At 43.1% G+C, this 21,213-nt stretch overlaps 1 pseudogene; it reads right to left on the bottom strand.

Annotated features, from left to right (window-relative positions):
• Window positions 1-370: 370 nt before the first annotated feature.
• Window positions 371-1,269, bottom strand: LOC111548938 (annotated as a pseudogene).
• Between the last annotated feature and the right edge of the window lie 19,944 nt (window positions 1,270-21,213).

Here is a 21,213-nt window from a genome sequence, read left to right as displayed (position 1 = left end):
GGAAGATGTCTGGCATCTTCTGGCCCCTCCTTTCCCAAAGTGACCTGAAGATTGTACTTCCAAGAGATGCCAGGCTTGCCTCACACCCAGGAGCTGCCCCTGCTGTGCCTGGTATGCTGGCAGTGGTGATGGTGACCTCCTTTGCAGCCAGGTTGTCACAACACAATGAGGCCAAGTAGCAATGCTCCTAGGTCCTGCAGCTTGTGCTCTGCCCAGCAGTGCCCCTGGTGCAGCACTTCAGCCTGCTCTTCTCTCTGGTGGCTCCACCCCCACCCCTACTTCTTTCCCTTTATTATTTCTCTCCCAACCTGGCCGCAAAGGAGGTTCATATTCTCCAGATGTGTCCACAAACCTGTCCAGGAGTTGTGTCTTTTTTTTTTTTTTTTAAGGTTTTTTGGCTGTAAATTTATTCAATGCAAAATAATCCTCTTCAATTTTACTGAGGTGGCTGACCACGTCCATGACCAAATCCACCTCTAAACTGGAATTCGGTTGCTGACCCAGCCCCAGCCTCGGCTTTCTTGTCGGCACCAGGTGGCACAGCACTCTGTCTGTAGGTATCTGTCAGCTTCCCCTCTTGCGAGTCTCGCAGGTTGCTCACCCTCCAGACCTTTCGGCCGGGGCCTGCCAGTCTCTGGACAGCTACGGCGTAGGGTGGCAGGCACAATCTCCGGGGGCAGATGAAGGTAATCACGGAGATATTGGATACCCTCATTGGTAAGGTACCAGTAGAAATGTCTCCAGGAAGGCCGGGCGCGGTGGCTCAAGCCTGTAATCCCAGCACTTTGGGAGGCCGAGACGGGCGGATCACGAGGTCAGGAGATCGAGACCATCCTGGCTAATACGGTGAAACCCCGTCTCTACTAAAAAAAAATACAAAAAACTAGCCGGGCGAGGTGGCGGGTGCCTGTAGTCCCAGCTACTCGGGAGGCTGAGGCAGGAGAATGGCGTAAACCCGGGGGGCGGAGCTTGCAGTAAGCTGAGATCCGGCCACTGCACTCCAGCCTGGGCGACAGAGCCAGACTCCATCTCAAAAAAAAAAAAAAAAGAAAAGAAAAATCTCCAGGCAAACTGTTCCTTCACGTAGCCTCGGGACTTGAGAGACTGCATGGCCTTCATGACATGAAGGTTGGGCACATTCTTGTCTGCCAGCTCCGGGTGCTTAGGCATGTGGACATCCTTCTTGGCCACCATGACTCCCTCCTTAAAAAGGAGTTTGTAAATGGCAATCCGGTTCCTCTTAGGCATCAACATCTCGGCAGCTGCAGCGTCTGGGGCCGGGACTCCAGGAATTGTGTCTTAAAATTGATTTCCTGTTCCTCTTCCTTAGGACAGGGGTGACAGTCAAAGCGAAGGAATGATGGGTTCTTGCCTATCTTGCTTTGGTCCTGATTTCCCAAGCCCTCCTCTTTTAGCCAAGGCTACAGGGCATTTGTCTTCCCTGGTGGCTCTCTCCCCTTTGGAGAGAGCAGGTGGCAGAGCAAGCTAGCTAGGTCCTCCTTGGGCTTTGAATGTGGGAGCACCCAGTGCCCCAGGCCTTGCACTGTCCTGCCCAAGGAGTATTTCCTGGGTGGATCTCCCATACGCCTCAGAGTTCTGAGATCCTTGTATTTAGGGTATGGTGTAAAAACTTACATGTGCACATTTTGTTACAACGCTTAAGATTACTGGAGCTTCACTGGTTAAATATAGAGTCACCAGAGAAAGTTCCTTTCCCCACTTGATATCTTGAGGCTGTTGAGAAACTTAGGACAGAAACCTACCTCATCCCAGGCCTCTGTCCTTGAAGGCCTGCCCCTCTGTGCATAGCTCTGGCTTTGGGTCTTGTTCATAGTGCTCTTCAAGCATAATGGAATAGTCTCAGGTGGGGACACCTCGTGCCAGCTCCAGGAAGGCTTTCCCACCAGTCTGGGATGTGGTGGGAAATAAGTTGAGACCAGGGACTTGGGAGTTGGGTCAGAGTTGAGCCTGGACTTAACCAGTTAATTCCCTTGCCTTTCAGCCCAAGATAGCTACATGTCTTTACTTGCTGTGTAAGTTATTCTTTTGTCCTGGGGGTGCCTGATTGATCCTGTCTCTTCACCCTTCATTCTTTCAACAAACATGCCATCTATCTCCCAGGACATTTATTCCCTTCTATTCAAGGCCAGTTAGGAAGCAATTATTTTTTCTCAGTTCAATACAGACTTGTTTGGACCCAAGGTACCCTTTCTCTTTTTTTTTTTTTTTTTTTTTTTTGAGACGGAGTCTCGCTCTGTCGCCCAGGCTGGAGTGCAGTGGCCGGATCTCAGCTCACTACAAGCTCCGCCTCCCGGGTTCACGCCATTCTCCTGCCTCAGCCTCCTGAGTAGCTGGGACTACAGGCGCCCGCCACCTCGCCCGGCTAGTTTTTTGTATTTTTAGTAGAGACGGGGTTTCACCATGGTCTCGATCTCCTGACCTTGTGATCCGCCCGCCTCGGCCTCCCAAAGTGCTGGGATTACAGGCCTGAGCCACCACGCCCAGCACCCTTTCTCTTTTTAAAAACTTTTTATCATGAAAACTTTCAAATACAAAAATAAAATGGTAGAGTGAACCTCCATGTATCCAGCATCCAGCTCCAATAACCATCAACTTGTACCATTGTTTCATCTCTCTTCCTACACATGCTCTTCTGATGTGTGAGCTAGAGTATCTGAAAGGAAATTTCAGAAAACCCTAAAAACCACTATGTCTCTAACAGATAAGGGCTTTAAAAATACATATATGGGCTGGGGGCGGTGGCTCACGCCTGTAATCCCAGCACTTTGGGAGGCCAAGGTGGGTGGATCACAAGGTCAGGAGATCAAGACCATCCTGGCTAACACGGTGAAACCCCGTCTCTACTAAAAATACAAAAAATTAGCCAGGTGTAGTGGCAGGCGCCTGTAGTCTCAGCTACTTGGGAGGCTGAGGCAGAAGGATGACGTGATCCTGGGAGACAGAGCTTGCAGTGAGCCAAGATAGCGCCACTGCACTCCAGCCTGCGTGACCGAGCCAGACTCCATCTCAAAAAAATATATATATATATATATATACACACACACACACATATATATAACCTTAATATAATTTTCCTATCCAACAAAACATAATTTTAAAATAATCTAATAACCAGTCTATGTTCAGTTTTTTTGTTTGTTTGTTTGTTTGAGACGGAGTCTTGCTCTGTCGCCCAGGCTGGGGTGCAGTGGCCGGATCTCAGCTCACTGCAAGCTCCGCCTCCCGGGTTGACGCCATTCTCCTGCCTCAGCCTCCCGAGTAGCTGGGACTACAGGTGCCCGCCACCTCGCCCGCCTAGTTTTTTGTATTTTTTTTTTTTTAGTAGAGACGGGGTTTCACCGTGTGAGCCAGGATGGTCTCGATCTCCTGACCTCGTGATTCGCCCGTCTCGGCCTCCCAAAGTGCTGGGATTACAGGCTTGAGCCACCGCGCCCGGCTGTCTATGTTCAGTTTTTGGCAGTTGTCTCAAAAATCTCTCTATAGTTTGTCTGAATCAAGATCTAGTAAAATGGTACAGCACGAACCACTGAAAGTTTGCTCCCGTCATAAAAGCATTGAAAAACCTGCCACATACTATCAAAATCAACTTTCACAGAACTCTGGAAATTAGCCAAAAGCTTGCAACCCAGAAAACTTCAACTAAAAAAAAAACAAAAAACAACTGAATTCCAGTAGGAACAGCAAGCTATGTGGTATTTTACCTTATTACCAGATTTTAAATCAGCTATTTTAAACATGTTCAAAGAGCCAAAGGAAGCCAGGTCTAAAGAAATAAAGGAAAAAGAACAAGAATGATGTCCAAACAGAATAACAAAAAAGAGATAAAATATAGTGAGGAAGAAAGCACAAATTCTGAAGTTGGAAAGTACAGTAATTGAAATGAATTCACTGAAGAGGTTTAGCAGTAGATTTGACAGAAAAAGAATCAGCAAACTTGAAGATAGATCTGTTGAAATTAACCTCTCTGAGGAAAAGAAACAAGAATGAAGAACAATGAGCAAAACTTCTAAAACCTTTGGGATACCACCAAATGTACCAATATACACATTAAAAAAAAGAGAAAGGGGCAGAATATTGGAAGAAAGAATGGTTGAAAATGTCTCACATTTGATGGAAAATATCTACCTATTCAAGAAGCTCAATGAACTCCAAGTAGGTTAAACTCAAAGAGCTCCATACCTAGACATATAATCAAACCCTCAAAAGATAGAATGTTGAAAGCGGCAAGACAAAAGCAACTCATCACACAAGGGAGTCTCAATAAGATTAACAACAGACTTATCAGAAACCATGGGAAAACAAGAAGGCAATGGGTACATTTAAAAATAACCAAGAGTATAATTGGATTGTTTGTCACAAAGGATAAATGCTTGAGGAGCCAGATACCCCCTTTTCCATGATGTGATTATTACAGGAATGCAATGTCTGCATCAAAACATCTCATGTACTCCATAAACATACACCTACTATGCATCCACAAAAATTAAAATGATAAAAGGCAGTGGGTTGACATATTCAAAGTGTTGAAAGAAAAAGACTATCTATGAAAAAATCTGTATTTGGTCAAACTATGTTTCAAAAATGAAGGAAACATGAAAACATTCCCAGATAAACAAAAACAGAGTTCATCTCTAGCCAACCTGCCCTACATAAAATACTAAAGGACGTCCTTCAGGCCAAAATGGAAGGAAACTAGAAGTAACTTGAATCCACATGGAGAAATACAGAGCACCAGTAAATGGAACTACATAAGTAAATATAAATGATTTTGGTTTGTAACTCATTTTTTGTCCCCATCTGATTTAAAAGGCAACTTAAATGTAGTAATTATAAAGTAAGATGGATAGACCATGTATAAAGATGTAATTTGTAACAATAACAGCATAAAGGAGGAGGGCAACAGCTATATAAGAAGCAAAATTTTTGTATACAAGTGGCATGAATTAGTATTAATCAGAATGAGATAGTTCAGAATAAGATGTTAATGGTAATCCCTATGGCAGCCATAAAAAACTTTAAAAATATAGTAAATATATGACAGATAAAATGGTACAAAATAAAATGTCTAACCCAAAAAGAGGCAGTAATGGAAGAAATGTGGAACAAAAGAGATTTAAGACATAACGCACAAATAGTAAAACGGCAAATGTAAACCTCATCAATAATTACATGTAAATGGATTAAACATAGATCGACAGAATGCATTTAAAACATACACACACAAGTGCACACACAATCCAAAAATGTGCTTTATTTAAGAGACACTTTAGACTCAAAGACATAATAAGTTGGAAGTAAAAGGGCAGGAAAAGATACACCATGTAACTGGTAGCAAAAGTTTTAGGGTTGGGGGGGGTCTATGTTAATATCAGAAAAAGACTTTAAGACAAAAATTGTTACTAGATCCAAGATTTTATAACATTGAAAGTATCAATCCACCAAAAAGATATAATTATACACATTGGTATACCTAACAAGAGTCCAAATATATAAAGCAAAACCAGACACAACTGAATAGAGAAATAGATAATTCAACAATAAGTGTTAGAGACCAACACATCACTTTCAATAATTGATAGAATGAGACAGAAGTTCAGCAAGAAAACAGAAAACAACATTATAAACCAATTAGACCTAACAGACATCTACAGAACATTCCACCCAATAGCAGCAGAATATACATTCTTCTCAGTACAAATGGAACATTCTCCTGGACAGACCATACGTTAGGCTATAAAATAAGCATCACTAAATTGTAAAAGACTGAAATTCCAGGCACGGTGGCTCACACCTGTAATCCCAGCACTTCGGGAGGCTGAGTCGGACAGATCACCTGAGGTCAGGAGTTCCAGATCAGCCTGACCAACATGGTGAAACCCCGTCTCTACTAAAAATACAAAAATTAGCCGGGCTTGGTGGTGGGCGTCTGTAATCCCAGCTACTCTGGAGGCTGAGGCAGGAGAATCGCTTGAACCCTGAGGCGGAGGCTGCAGTGAACCAAGATTGCGCCACTGCACTCCAGCCTGGGTAACAGAGTGAGACTCGGTCTCAAAAAAAAAAAAAAAAAAAAAGTTAGCTGGGCATGGTGGTGGGTGCCTGTTGATGCAGGAGAATCATTTGAATCTGGGAGGCAGAGGATGCAATGAGCCGAGATCACACCATTGCACTCCAGCCTGGGTGACAGAGTGAAACTCTGTCTCAGGAAAAAAAAAAAAAAAAAAAGAGGACACACACTTTCAATCTCAGTATCTACCAAAAAGCTACAGTAATAAAAACAGTGTGGTACAGGCATAACAACAGATGTACAGTTGAGAGTCCAGAAATAAACCCATACATCTATAGTTAATTGATTTTTTTTTCTTTTTTAGACACCAGGTCTCACTCTGTTGTCCAGGCTGGAGTGTACTAGTGTGACATAGCTCAGTGCAGGCTTAAACCCCTGGGTTCAGACGAACCTCCCACCTTGGCCTCCTCAAGCACTGGGATCACAGGCATGAACCACTGCATCAAGCCAGTTAACTGATTTTTTTTTTTAACAAACGTTCTAAGACCCTTCAATTAGAACATAGTCTTTTAAATAAATGGTGCTGGGACAACTAGATATCCACGAGTTACATTCATTTTTACATGAATGTAATAAAAGACCTAAATATAAGACTGAAAACTATAAAACTCTTAGAATAAAACATAAGTGTAAATCTTAGTGACTTTGGATTATGCCACAGTTTCTTAGACAGGACACTAAAATCAGAAATAGGCTGGGTACGGTGGGTCATGCTTATAATCCCAGCACTTTGGGAGGCCGAGGCGGGTGGATCACCTGAGGTCGGGAGTTCAAGACCAGCCTGGCCAACAAGGTGAAACCCCATCTCTACTAAAAATACAAAAAAAAAAAAAAAAAAAAAATTACCTGGGCATGGTGCCATGCCCCTGTAATCCCAGCTACTCAGGAGGCTGAAGCAGGAGAATTGCTTGAACCTACGAGGTAGAGGTTGCAGTGATCGTGCCACTGCACTCTAGCCTGGGTGACAGTTGAGACTCCATCTCAAAAAATTTTTTTTAAATCAGAACCAATCAAATAAAAAAAAAAAGATAAATTGGACTTGATCAAAATTCAAAACTTTTCTGTGCCAAAGTATACTGTCAAGAAAATTAAAAGAGGCCAGGCACAGTCGCACACACTTGTAATCCCAGCACACCAGGAGGCTGGGATGGGAGGATCACTTGAGGCCAGGAGTTCAAGAAGAGCCTGAGCAACACAGTAAGACCTTGTCTCTATGTTTTTTTTTAATAAAAAATAAAGTTAAAAGACAACTCACAGGATGGGATGCAACATTTGTAAATCATATACTCCAATTAGGGTCTAGTATCCAGAATATATACAACTTAATAAAAAAGACAAATGACTTAATTAAAAATAGGCAAAGAATTTGAAGAGACACATCTCCAAAGAGTTATACAAATGACTAATAAGTTCATGAAAAGATGCCCAACACTGGCCAGGCGTGGTGGTTCATGCCTGTAATCCCAGCCCTTTGGGAGGCTGAGGCAGGTGAATCATGAGGTCAGGAGTCCGAGACCAGCCTGGCCAACATAGTAAAATCCTGTCCCTACTAAAAATACAAAAATTAGCCAGGCATGGTGGTATGCACCTGTAGTCCCAGCTACTCAGGAGGCTGAGGCAGGAGAATCACTTGAACCCAGGAGGTGGAGGTTGTGGTGAGCCGAGATCACGCCACTGCACTCCAGCCTGAGCGAGTGACTCCATCTTAAAAAAAAAACAAAAAGGCCGGGCACAGTGGCTCACGCCTGTAATCCCAGCACTTTGGGAGGCTGAGGTGGGCAAATCACAAGGTCAGGAGATCGAGACCATCCTGGTTAACATGGTGAAACCCTGTCTCTACTAAAAATACAAAAATTAACCAGGCGTGGCGGCGGGCACCTGTAGTCCCAGCTACTCAGGAGGCTGAGGCAGGAGAATGGCGTGAACCCAGGAGGCGGAGCTTGCAGTGAGCCGAGATCACACCACTGCACTCCAGCGTGGGCGACAGATGCCCATCATCATTAGTCATCAGTCACTGTAGAAACCTGCCTGGCAGTTCCTCAAAATGTTAAACAGAGTTACCATATGATCCAGCAATTCCACTCTTAGGTAGATACCTAGGAGAAATTTTAAAATATGCCTACACAAAGACTTGTATGTGAAAGCTCACAGCATTATTCATAATAACCAAAAAGTATAAAGAACTCAAATGTCTATCAAGTGATGAATGGATAAACAAAATGTGTTATATCCATGCAATCCACACAGTATATCCATACTGACACATGCTACAACATGGTTGAACCTTGAAAAGTTTATGCTAAGTGAAAGCCAGACACAAAAGGACAGGCATTGTATTAGTCCATTTATATGAAATGTCTGGAATAGGCAAACCTATAGAGACAAAAAGTAGATAAATGGTTGCCACGGGATGGAGGGAAGAGGAAATGAGAAGTGATTGCTAATGGTTATGGCGTTTCTTTTTGGGTAATGAAAATGTTCTGGAATTACAGTGCTTATGGTTGCCCATCTCCCTGTTCAAATAACAGGTGACTTTTGTCTCCTGACTGGAGCCTTTCAGATATACAGAGAGCCTACAATTAGTTGCTGTTCAAGGATCCAGGTGAGAGACAGGGAGGCTGGGACAGGGATGACTGCACTGAAGATGAAGAAGAGGGACTGGCCAGATCTCCAAGACTCAGTGAACGTTGGGAGGGGCTGCCAAGGCAATATGCACAGGCTAAAGACACATTGGTAAAATAAAGACAAAAGAGAGGGGAAACTGTTGAAAAGTACCCATTTTGCCACTCTTATTTCCAGCAACAGTCTAGAATTTCTGGACTCCAAGGAAAAAATACAAGTAGGTTCCAGGCCTGGCACAGCAGCTCATCCCTCTAATACCAGCACTTTGGGAGGCCAAGGTGGGTGGATCACCTGAGGTCAGGAGTTCAAGACCAGCCTGGCCAACATGATGAAACCCTGTCTCTACTAAAAATACAAAAAATTAGCTGGGCATGGTGGTACACACCTGTAGTCCCACCTACTCAAGAGGCTGAGGCGCGAGAATCACTGGAACCAGGTGGAGGTTGCCTGGGTGACAGAGCCACACTCCATCTCAAAAAAAAAAAAAAAAAAAAAAAGAGGGAAAAAATACAAGGTGGTTCCTGTAAGGTGGTTCCTATTTACAGGGCTTCAAGAAGTTCTCAGAAACTATTCCTCAAGACAGTCCCTGGAGAGGCTGTGTGTAAAGTCCTACAAAGAGAGACCTTTACCTCTACAAAACCCTTTACCTCTCCAGGTTGGAACAAAGCCATCTGCACTGACTTGGGGTGTGTAAAATAATAAATTGAGATGATTTTCCTTACTAAAAAGACTGACCGGTTTATAGAATGAGAATAAGATGGTAATTTAGTTGTATATCCTAATAGCTAGATTTAAATCCTCGCTTCACTTACAGCTGTGCAATCTTGAGCACCCTACTTAATCTCTCTGTGCTTCTACTTCCTCTATAATGGGGATAATGTATTACAATATTCTATTTCCTTTATAATGGGGATAATAGTTCCTACACCTCATGGGATTATCGCTCAGGTTTTAAGTGAGCTAATTTATGTAAAGCACTGAGAATGGCACCTGAATAAGTAGTTATTCAGGCCCAGGCTTTTCTAGGGTTTTTGCCACCTAGCTTGGGAGCCCTAGGACATTTAAAAAGCTGTGGGAAATCACAGTCTCTCCCTCTAAATGGGCTTCCCATCCCTCCCTTGACCCCAGCCTGTTAAAGACCAGATTTAGGTTTCCTGAACAATTAAGCAGAAAATGCAGAGTTCCCATATACCCTCTCTTCACTCATTATTTCCCCTATTGTTAACATCCTGCATTAATGTGGCAGATTTGTTATAATTGATAATACTGATACATTATTATTAACAAACATTCATAATTTACATTAGGGTTCACTATGCTGTACATTCACTGGGTTTTCACTAATGTGTCATGACGCACACCCACTGTTACAGTATCATACATACTAGTTTCACTGCCATAAATATTTGTTCCACCTGGTTCATCCATCCCTCCCTTCCTTCTCCCCGACTCCTGGCAATCACTGATCTTTTCACTGTCTCCATAGTTTTGCCTTTTCCAGAATGTTACAGAGTTTGAATCATACAATAAATAGCCTTTCAGATTGGCTTCACTTAGCAATATGAATTTAGGGTTCCTCCATATCTTTTCATGGTTTGATAGTACATTCCTTTTTAAGCAATCTACTTAAATGAATAATATTCCATTGTATAGATATACCACTGTTTATCCATTCAACTATTCAAGGACATCTTTGTTGCTTCCAGGTTTCAGTAATTATGAATAAAGCTGCTATAAATATTTGAGTGCAGATTTTTGTGGACATAGATTTTCAACTTATTTGGATAAATACCAAGGAGCACAACTGCTGGGACATATGGTAAGAGTATATTTAGTTTAGTAAGAAACGGCAAACTGTCTTCCAAAGTGTACCATTTTGTACTCCCATCAGCAATGAGCGTTCCTGTTGCTCCACATCCTCACCAGAATTTGTTGTCAGCATTTTGGATTTTAGCCATTCTAATAAGTGTATAATAGTATCTGTTTTCATTTGCAGTTCCTTAATGACATATGATATTCAGCATCTTTTTTTTTTTTTTTTTGAGACGGAGTCTGGCTCTGTCGCCCAGGCTGGAGTGCAGTGGCCGGATCTCAGCTCACTGCAAGCTCCGCCTCCGGGGTTTACGCCATTCTCCTGCCTCAGCCTCCCGAGTAGCTGGGACTACAGGCGCCCGCCACCTCGCCCGGCTAGTTTTTTGTATTTTTTTTTAGTAGAGATGGGGTTTCACCATGTTAGCCAGGATGGTCTCAATCTCCTGACCTCGTGATCCGCCCGTCTCGGCCTCCCCAAGTGCTAGGATTACAGGCTTGAGCCACCGCGCCCAGCCAATTCAGCATCTTCTAATATGCGTGTTTGCCATCTGTTTATCTTCTTTGGTGAGGTGTCTGTTTGGGTCTTTTATCCTTTTTTTAATTAGGTTTTTTGATGGGCGGGGGTAATAGAGTCTCACTCTGTTGTCCAGACTGGAGTGCAGTGGCATGATCTTGGCTCACTGCAACCTCCACCTCCTGGGTTCAAGAGATCCTACTGCCTCAGCCTCCTGAGTAGCTGGGATTACAGGCATGTGCCACCACTCCCAGCTAATTTTTGTATTTTTTTTAGTAGAGACAGGGTTTTGTCATGTTGGCTAGGCTGGTCTCAAACTCCTAACCTCAGGTGATCCACCTGCCTTGGCTTCCCAAAGTACTGGGATTACAAGCATGAGCCATCACGCCTGGCCCAGGTTGGTTTTTATGTTTGTTTTTTGTTTTTTTAATTATTGAGTTATGAGTTGGCTTTTTTGTTTGTTTTTAGAGACAGGGTCTTGCTCTGTCACCCAGACTAGAAGGTAGTGGCACAATCATTGTTCACTGCAGCCTCAAGCAATCCTCCCACCTAAGCCTCCCAAGTAGCTAGGACTGTAGGAATGCCCAGCTAATTTTTATAGTTTTTTGTAGAGACAGGGTCTCACTATGTTGCCCAGACTGGTCTTAAACTGGCAATCTTCCCACTTTGGCCTCCCAAAGGTTACAGGCATGAGCCACCTGTAAATTTTAGATATAAAAGATGGCAGAATGTGCCACACCAAAATGTGCCACTTTTTTTTTTTTTTTTTTTTTTTTGAGATAAGAGTCTTGCTTCTTTACCCAGGCTGGAGTGCAATGGCGCAATACTGGCTCACTGCAACCTCTGCCTCTCAGGTTCAAGCAATTCTCCTGCCTCAGCCTCCCCAGTAGCTGGGATTATAGGCACGTGCCACCACACCTGGCTTATTTTTTATTTGTATTTTGTATTTGTATTCAACCTATCGTTTTCTTTTTTTTTTTTTTTTTTTCACATGCTTTTGATGTTGTTTCTAAAGACTCACTGGAAAAGCCAAAATGTTCTTTTTTTTTTTTTTTTGAGACGGAGTCTCGCTCTGTCGCCCAGGTTGGAGTGCAGTGGCCGGATCTCAGCTCACTGCAAGCTCCGCCTCCCGGATTTACGCCATTCTTCTGCCTCAGCCTCCCGAGTAGCTGGGACTGCAGGGATTACAGGCGCAAGCCACCACGTCCGGCCTCCTATGTTATCTTCTAGAACTTTTATAGCTTGAAGTTTTACAATTAGGTCTATATTGAGTTAATTTTTATGAAAAGTGTAAAGTCTGTGTCTAGATTTTTTCTTTTGGGATATGAATGTCCAATTGTGCTAGCACCACTTGTTGGGAAGACTGTCCCTTCTCCATTGAATTACCTGTGTCCCTTTGTAAAAAATGTTGGGCCCGGCACGGAGGCTCACGCCTATAATCCCAGCACTTGGGGAGGTTGAGGTGGGTGGATCACGAGGTCAGGAGATCGAGATCATCCTGTCTAACACGGTGAACCCCGTCTCTACTAAAAATACAAAAAATTAGCCAGGCGCGGTGGCAGGTGTCTGTAGTCCCAGCTACTTGGGAGGCTGAGGCAGGAGAATGGCATGAACCCAGGAGGCAGAGCTTGCAGTGAGCCAATATCGTGCCACTGCACTCCAGCCTAGGAGACAGAGACTCCGTCTCAAAAAAAAAAAACTTGACTATATTTGTGTGGTGCATTCTGGACTCCATTCTGTTCCACTGATCTACTTGTCTACTGCTTTGCTAATGCCACATTGTCTTGATTACTATAACTTTACAGCAAGTCTTAAAGGATCAGTCCTTTGACTTTGTTCTTTTCAATATTGTGTTGGTCATTTGTGAACAAAGTAGGTTTTTCCCTCATTCTGAATATATATGCCTTTCCTTTCCTTTCCTTATCTTATTGGATTAGCCAGAACTTCCAACAGGAAGTTCAATAGAATAGGAATGGTGAGAAGGGACATTGCCTTGTTCCTGATCTTAGCCAGAAAGCATCTCATTTGCCACTACGGAGTTTTATGTCACCTGTAGGGTTTTTAGTTTTTGTACAGATGTTCTTTATCAAGCTGGGGATAGTCCCCTCTATTCCTAGTTTGCCGAGGGTTTTTCTTTTCTTTTCTTTTTGAGACTGAGTCTTGCCCTGTCGCCTAGGCTGGAGTGCAGTGGCACAATCCTGGCTCACTGCAAGCTCCGCCTCCCGGGTTTACGCCATTCTCCTACCTCAGCCTCCCGAGTAGCTGGGACTACAGGTGTCCACCACCACGCCCGGTTAATTTTTTGTACTTTTTTTTAATAGAGATGGGGTTTCACCGTGTTGGCCAGGATGGTCTTGATCTCCTGACCTCGTGATCTGCCCGCCTCGGCCTCCCAAAGTGCTGGGATTTCAGGCGTGAGCCACGGTGCCCAGCCAAGGTTTTTATCCCTTATTGATTTTAGACTGGGCATAGTGGCTCATGCTTCTAATCCCAGTGCTTTGAGAGGCTGAGACAAGAGAATTGATTAATGCCAGGAGTTCAAAACCAGACTGGGCAACATAGTGAGATGCCCATCTCTCTTTAAAAAATTAAAAAGAAATAAAGAAAAAAAATTAGCCAGGTGTGGCATGTGCCTGTAGTCCCAGCTATTCAGGAGGCTGAGGCAGAAGGATCAACTTGAACCCAGGAGTTCCTAGTTACAGTAAGCTATGATCAAGCCACTGCACTCCAGCCTGGGTGACGGAATGACATCCATCTCTACAAAATAAATTTTTTTTTTTTTTTTGAGACAAGAGTCTCGCTCTGTCACCCAGGCTGGAATGCAGTGGGTGATCTCGGTTCACTGCAAGCTCCGCCTCCCGGGTTCACGCCATTCTGCCTCAGCCTCCCGAGTAGCTGGGACTATAGGCACCTGTCACCACGCCCGGCTAATTTTTTTTGTATTTTTAGTAGAGATGGGGTTTCACTGTGTTAGCCAAGATGGTCTCGATCTCCTGACCTCATGATCTGCCCACCTCAGCCTCCCAAAGTGCTGGGATTACAGGCATGAGCCACCGCGCCCGGCCAAAATAAGTTTTTTTAAATTTATTTTCTGAGACACAGTCTCTATCACCCAGGCTGGAATGCAGTGGCACAAACATGGCTCACTGCAGCCTTGACTTCCTGGGTTCCAGCAATCTTCCTGCCTTAGCCTCCCCAGTAGCTGGGACTACAGGCACACACCACCATGCCCAGTGAAAGTTTTTTATTATTTGTAGAGACAGGGTCTCCCCTTGTTGCCCAGGCTAGTCTCAAATTCCTGGGCTTAAGCAATCCTCCTGCCTTGGCTTCCCAAAATGCTGGGATTACAGGCATGAGCCACTCTACCTAGCCAAAACCAAAATTTTTATTGATCTTTTCAAAGAACGAAATTTGGTTTTGTTGATTTTCTCTATTAATTCCTGCTATGGCTTGAATGTTTGTTCCCTCTGAAACTCATGTTGAAACTTAATCCCCAATGGGGCTGTATTGAAAGCTAAGGCCAGCTGGTTGCGGTGGCGCATGCTTATAATCTCAGCATTTTGGGTGGCTGAAGTGGGAGGATCGCTTGAGGCCAGGAGTTCAAGACCAGCCTAGTCAACATAATGAGACCTTGTCTGTAGAGATAAAAAAAAGATTAAAAAAAATTTAGCTGGACATGGTGGCACACGCCTGGTGGGACAGGGACAGGGATGGATAGAAAGCATTCTAGGCACAGACTTGGTGAAACAGGAGAGCAAGGCACGTTCAGGTAACTCTTCTCCAAACCGAAAAGATAACTATTGCCTCTCTGAGGCAACAGAGAAGGAAATCTTTTCTTTGGTTAACAACTTCAAACTCTAGCTCCAGGGCAGGAGAGGTGGCTCACGCCTGTACTCCCAGAACTTTGGGAGGCCAAGGTGGGTGGATCACTTGAGGCCAGTAGTTCAAGACCAGCGGCCAATTTGGTGAAACCCTGTCTATACAAAAATACAAAAAATTAGCCAGGCATGATGGCAGTTCCCTATAATCCCAGCTATTTGGGAGACTGAGGCAGGAGAATCACTTGAACCCAGAAGGTGAAGGTTGCAGTGAGCTTAGATCGTGCCACTGCACTCTAGCCTGGGCGACAGAGCAAGACTCCATCTCAAAAAAAAAAAAAAAAAAAAAAAAAAATCTAGTTCCAGTAGTTTTGGCTAGGGTGTCAAAGATTGTTGAAAGAACATTTGGACTTTAAAAGCAATTTGCTTCTCCTCAGTTGTGCACATGCATGCAGCTGATCCAGAATGGTTGCTGGCCCTTCCCTCCATGCACGTGCTCACAACTGGCCCTTAAATTCACAGGGATGCACACCACCAACCCCATAGCTACACACACACACAACTGCCACTGTGTGTGTGCCTAGAGTCAACTCCAGCCCCTGCTGTTGGTCCTGGCCTTCACCACAATATATGCCCAAGTCTGGCCATTGCCATCACACATGTGCCAGCAGCTGGCTCCCACAACTGAGCATATACACACCACTAGCCCTAGCCCCCACCACGGCTTGTTCCAGTCCCTTACTGCTGCGCCTGGAAGCATTGCTGAGAACCTCAACAGCCCTTGCAGCCACTGTAGGCCCCCACACCTCTTGTCACCAAGGACCACACAGTTGCTGACATCACTGACCCAGCTCTCTGAGCCAATAAAACACTGTACTGCTCCATGAACCTGGAGCTGCCACATGACCCCACACTTTGTGGAGGACCACTAGAACTAATGCCATGGCACACTGCAGCATGCTGCCCACCCACTCCTGAGAACTGAAAGTCTTTCCTTACCAAAGCTGCTCTTAAAACCTAGAAGAGACGGATTGCTTCTTCTCCTTTTTTTGTTTTTTTCTTGGCTCACTGCAACCTCTGCCTCATGGGCTCAAGGGATTGTCCCACCTTAGCCTCCTGAGTAGCTGGGACTACAGGTGTGTAGTCCCACCATGCCTGGGTAATTTTTGTATCTATTTTGGTAGAGACAGGGTTTCACTGTGTTGCCCAAGCTGGTCCTCTTGAACTCCTGGGCTCAAGTGATCTGCCCACCTGGGCCTCCCAAAGTGCTGGGGTTACAGGCATGAGCCACCATACCCAGCCAATGATTATTTCTCTAAATGTGCAAACATCTATGCAAGGCTAGGAGGATCACAAGGAATCAGGGAAACATGACAACACCAAAGGAAGAAAATAAGCTTCTAGTAAATAATCCAAAGAGATGGATACCCATGAACTGCCTGATAAAAAATTTACAATAATTGTTTTAGAGAAATTCCACAAACTACAAGAGAACACAGATAAACAATTTAATGAAATCAGGAAAAGAATACAAGAACGAAATGAGAAGTTCAGCAAAGATAGAGGAAAATTAAAAAGAAACATTCTGGAGCTGAAGAATACAATGACTGAACTACCAAATGCAATACAGAACTTCAGAAGATAACTCAAGTAGAAGAAAGAATCTGCAGACTCAAAAACAGGTTATTTGAGATTATCCAATTGGAGGAGAAAAGAGAAAAAAGAACTAAAATGCATGAAGAAAGCTTACAGGATTTATGACACATTATCAAGTGAACTAATATACACATTATGGGGTTATGAGATGAAGAAGAGAGAGACAATGGAGTAGAAAGTGTATTTGAAGAAATAACTAAAAAGATTTCCAAATCTTTGGAGAGAAACAGACATCCAGACTGAAAAAGCCCATAGGACCCCAAATAGGTTGAACACAAGTCTACAACAAGGCACATCACAATCAAACTGTCAAAGTCAAATTTTGAAAGATGCAAGAAAAAAGCAACTTGTCATTCAAGGGAATCCCTATGAGATTATCAGATTTCTCCACAAAAATTTTGCAGGCCAGGAAAGAATGGGATATTTTCAAAATATTGACATAAAATGGCAACCAAGAATACTATACCCTACAAAGCTATCCTTTAAAAAGAAAGAGGGCCGGGCGCGGTGGCTCAAGCCTGTAATCCCAGCACTTTGGGAGGCCGAGACGGGCGGATCATGAGGTCAGGAGATCGAGACCATCCTGGTTAACATGGTGAAACCCCATCTCTACTAAAAAATACAAAAAACAAGCCGGGCGAGGTGGCAGGCGCCCGTAGTCCCAGCTACTCGGGAGGTTGAGGCAGGAGAATGGCATGAACCCAGGAGGCGGAGCTTGAAGTGAGCCGAGATCCGGCCACTGCACTCCAGCCTGGGCGACAGAGCCAGACTCCGTCTCAAAAAAAAAAAAAAAATGAAAGAGATAGTCTTTCCCACATAAACAAATACTGAGTTTATCACCATTAGACCTGTCTTACAAGAAATGCTTAAGGGAGTTCTTCAAATGGAATTTAAAACATGCTAATCAGCAACGTGAAAGCATAAATCTCACAGGCAAAGGTAAATATACAGTCAATTACAAAATAATGTAACACTGTAATGGTGGTACCCAATTTACCCATAACACTAATACAAAAGTTGAAAAACAAAAATATCAAGAATAACTATAACCAAAAAAATTTGGTAATAGATTCACAATATAAAAAGAAGTAAACTCTGACTTGAAGAATACATAGTGGAGGGGAGTATGAGTGTGAAGTTTTTGTATGCAATTGAATTTAAGTTATTGTTAAATTAAAATAGATGGTTGTAACTGAAAGAAAATGTAGCCAGGTACGGTGGCTCATGATTTTAATCCTAGCACTTTGAAAGGCCAAGGTGGGTGGATCACTTGAGATCAGGAGTTCGAGACCAGCATGGCCAACATGGCAAAACCTCATCTCTACTAAAAATACAAAAATGAGCCAGGTGTGGTAGCACACACCTGCAGTCCCAGCTACTCGGGAGGCTGAGGCACGAGAATCACTTGAACCCAGGAGGCCGAGGTTGCAGTGAGTGGGGATCATGCCACTGCACTCCAGCCTAGGTGACAGAGTGAGAATCAATAAAATAAAATAACAATAATTAAATAAAATAAAATAAATAAACATACATACAAGAGTCACAGGAACCACAAAGAAAAACCCTGTAGTGTATACACAAAAGATATAGACAAAAGAAGAATGAAAGCAAACCAAAACAATCATCAAATAACAAAAGAAAAGGAAGAAAACAAAAGAGCTACAAAACAGACTGAAAACAATTTACAGAATGTCAATATTAAGTCCTCACCTACCAATAAATACTTTAAATGTAAATGGATTAAACCCCCCAATCAAAAGGCATAGAGTAGCTTAATGGATTTAAAAAAAAAAAAAAAGATCCAGTAATATGCTGCCTACAAAAGGCTTACTTTAGCTATAAGGACACTCAGACTAAAGGTGAAGGGATAGAAAAAGACACTCCATGCAAATGGTAACCAAAAGACAGCAAAAGTGGCTATACTTGTATCAGACAAAACAGACTTTTTTCTTTTTTTTTTTAAAGGCAGAATCTCGCTCTGTTGCCAGGATGGAGTGCAGCAGCATGATCTCGGCTCACTGTAACCTCGCCTCCGGGTTCAAGCGACTCTCCTGCCTCAGCCCCCCGAGTAGTTGGGACTACAGGCGTGTGCCACCACCCAGCTAATTTATATATTTTACGTAGAGACGGGGTTTCACCACGTTGGCCAGGATTGTCTCGATCTCTTGACCTCGTGATCTGCCTGCATCAGCCTCCCCTCCTAAAGTGCTGGGATTACAGGCGTGTGCCACTGTGCCCAGCCAAAACAGACTTTTAAGTCCAAAACTGTTACTAGGGACATTCAATTCAACAGGAAGCTGTAACAATTATAAACATGTATGTACTGAACATCAGAGCACTTAAATATATAAATCAAATGTGGACAGATATGAAGAAAGAGATTAAAAACAATATAATAGTAGGAGAATTCAATACTCCACTTTTAATATTGGATAGCACATTCAGGTAGACAACCAATAAAAAACAACTAACTTGAATAACACTATACACCAAATGGACCTAACATACAGAACTTTCTAGTCAACAGCAGAATACAATTTCATCTCAAGTATACATGGAACATATTCCAGGATAGGTCACATGTTAAGTCACAAAACAAGTCTTAACAAATTTAAGAAGATTGAAATAATACCTGGTATCTTCTTAGGCCACAGTGGAATGAACTAGAAATCAATAACAAAAAGAAAATAGAAAAATTCACAAATTCATAAAAACAATACACTCTTGAACAACTGGATAAAAGAGGAAATCAAAAGAATTTTAAAGTATCTTGAGACAAAAATAAAATTCCAACTTTTAAAATTTACAGGAATCAGCAAAAGCAGTTCCATAAGGGAAATGTATAGCATTAAACACCTATATTTAAAAAGAAGGAAGATCTCGATCAGGCAAGGTGGCTCACACGCCTGTAATCCCAGCACTTTGGGAAGCCTAGGCAGGCAGATCATTTGAGGTCAGGAGTTCAAGACTAGCCTGGCAAACATAGTAAAACCTTGTCTCTACTAAAATACAAAAAATTAGCTGGGCATAGTGGCAGGCACCTATAATCCCAGCTACTCGGGAGGCTGAGGCAGGAGAATTGCTTGAACCCAGGAGGCAGAGGTGCTGAGATCCCACCATTGCACTCCAGCCTGGGCAACAGAGCAAGACTCCGTCTCAAAAAAAAAAAAAAAAAAAAAAAGAGAGAGAGAGAGAAGGCAGATCTCAATTAAAGAACTTAACTTTGGCCAGGCATGGTGGAAGGCCAAGGTGGGTGGATCACTTGAAGTCAAGAGTTCGAAACCAGCCTGTTCAACATCGTAAAACCCCATTTCTATTAAAACCACAAAAAATTAGCCAGGCATGGTGGCACCTGCCTGTAGTCCCAGCTACTCTGGAGGCTGAGGCAGGAGAATGGCTTGAACCCAGGAGGCGGAGGTTGCAGTGAGCTGAGGCTGAGCCACTGCACTCCAGCTCTAGGTAACAAAACAAGACTTCCTCTCAAAAAAAAAAACAAAAAACAAAAAACCAGACACAAAAGAAAACAAAACAAAAAACACACCTAACTGTACAAATCAAGAAACTAGAAAAAGAGGAACAAACTCAACCCAAACTTAGCAGAAGGACAGAAATAAGAAAAATTAGAGCGGAAATAAACAAAATAGAGAACAGAAAAAACTAAGAGTTGGCTTTTTAAAAAGATCAACAAGCCTTTAGCTATATTAAAAAAGAAGATTCAAATAAATAAAATCATAAATAAGAGACATTACAATGAATGACACAGAAATAAAAAGGATCATAAAGGACTATTATGACAACCTATATGCCAATAAATGGAATAACCTAGAAGAAATGGATAAATCCTTAGTAACACACAAACTAACAAGACTGAATCAAGAAGAAACAGACTGAGCAGACCAATAACAAACAAGGAGTTGAATCAGTAATCAAAAACATTCCAGGCTGAGTGTGGTGGCTCACACCTATAATCACAGTACTTTGGAAGGCTGAGCCAGGAAGATTCCTTGGGCTCTGGAGTTTGAGACCAGTGTAGGCAACACAGGAAGACCTCGTCAATACTGGGAGGGGGAAAAAAAAAAAAGCCTGTAATCCCAGCACTTTGGGAGGCCAAGGAAGGTGGATCACCTGAGGTCAGGAGATCGAGACCAGCCTGTCCAACATGGTGAAACCCTGTCTCTATTAAAAACAATACAAAAATTATTCAGGCATGGTGGTAGATACCTGTAATCCCAGCTACTTGGGAGGTTAAGGCAGGAGAATTGCTTGAACCCAGGAGACAGAGGTTGTAGTGAGCCGACACGGTGCCACTGCACTCCAGCCTGGGCAACAGGGTGAGACTCTGTCTCAAAAAAAAAAAAAAAATTAGCCAGGAATGGTGGTGTGCACCTGTAGTCCCAGCTACGTGGGAGGCTGAGACAGGAGGATCACCTGAGCCCAGGATATTGAGGCTGCAGTGAGCAATGATCACACCACTGCACTGCAGCCTAGGCAACAGAGTAAGACCCTATTTCAAAAAAGAAAAATAAAAATTCAACAAAGAAATGCCCAGGACTGGATGGCTTCATACGATAATTCTACCAAACATTCAAAGAACACTAGCCCTTCTTAAACTCTTCCAAAAATTAAAAAAGAGAATGCACTCCCAAACACATTTTGTAAAGTCAGCATCACCCTGATTCCAAAGCTAAAGATAACATAAGAAAATT

This window comes from Piliocolobus tephrosceles, chromosome 19 (assembly GCF_002776525.5).
Source record: "Piliocolobus tephrosceles isolate RC106 chromosome 19, ASM277652v3, whole genome shotgun sequence".
In the NCBI taxonomy this organism is placed as follows: domain Eukaryota; kingdom Metazoa; phylum Chordata; class Mammalia; order Primates; family Cercopithecidae; genus Piliocolobus; species Piliocolobus tephrosceles.
This window is presented reverse-complemented; position numbering and strand designations above follow the sequence as displayed.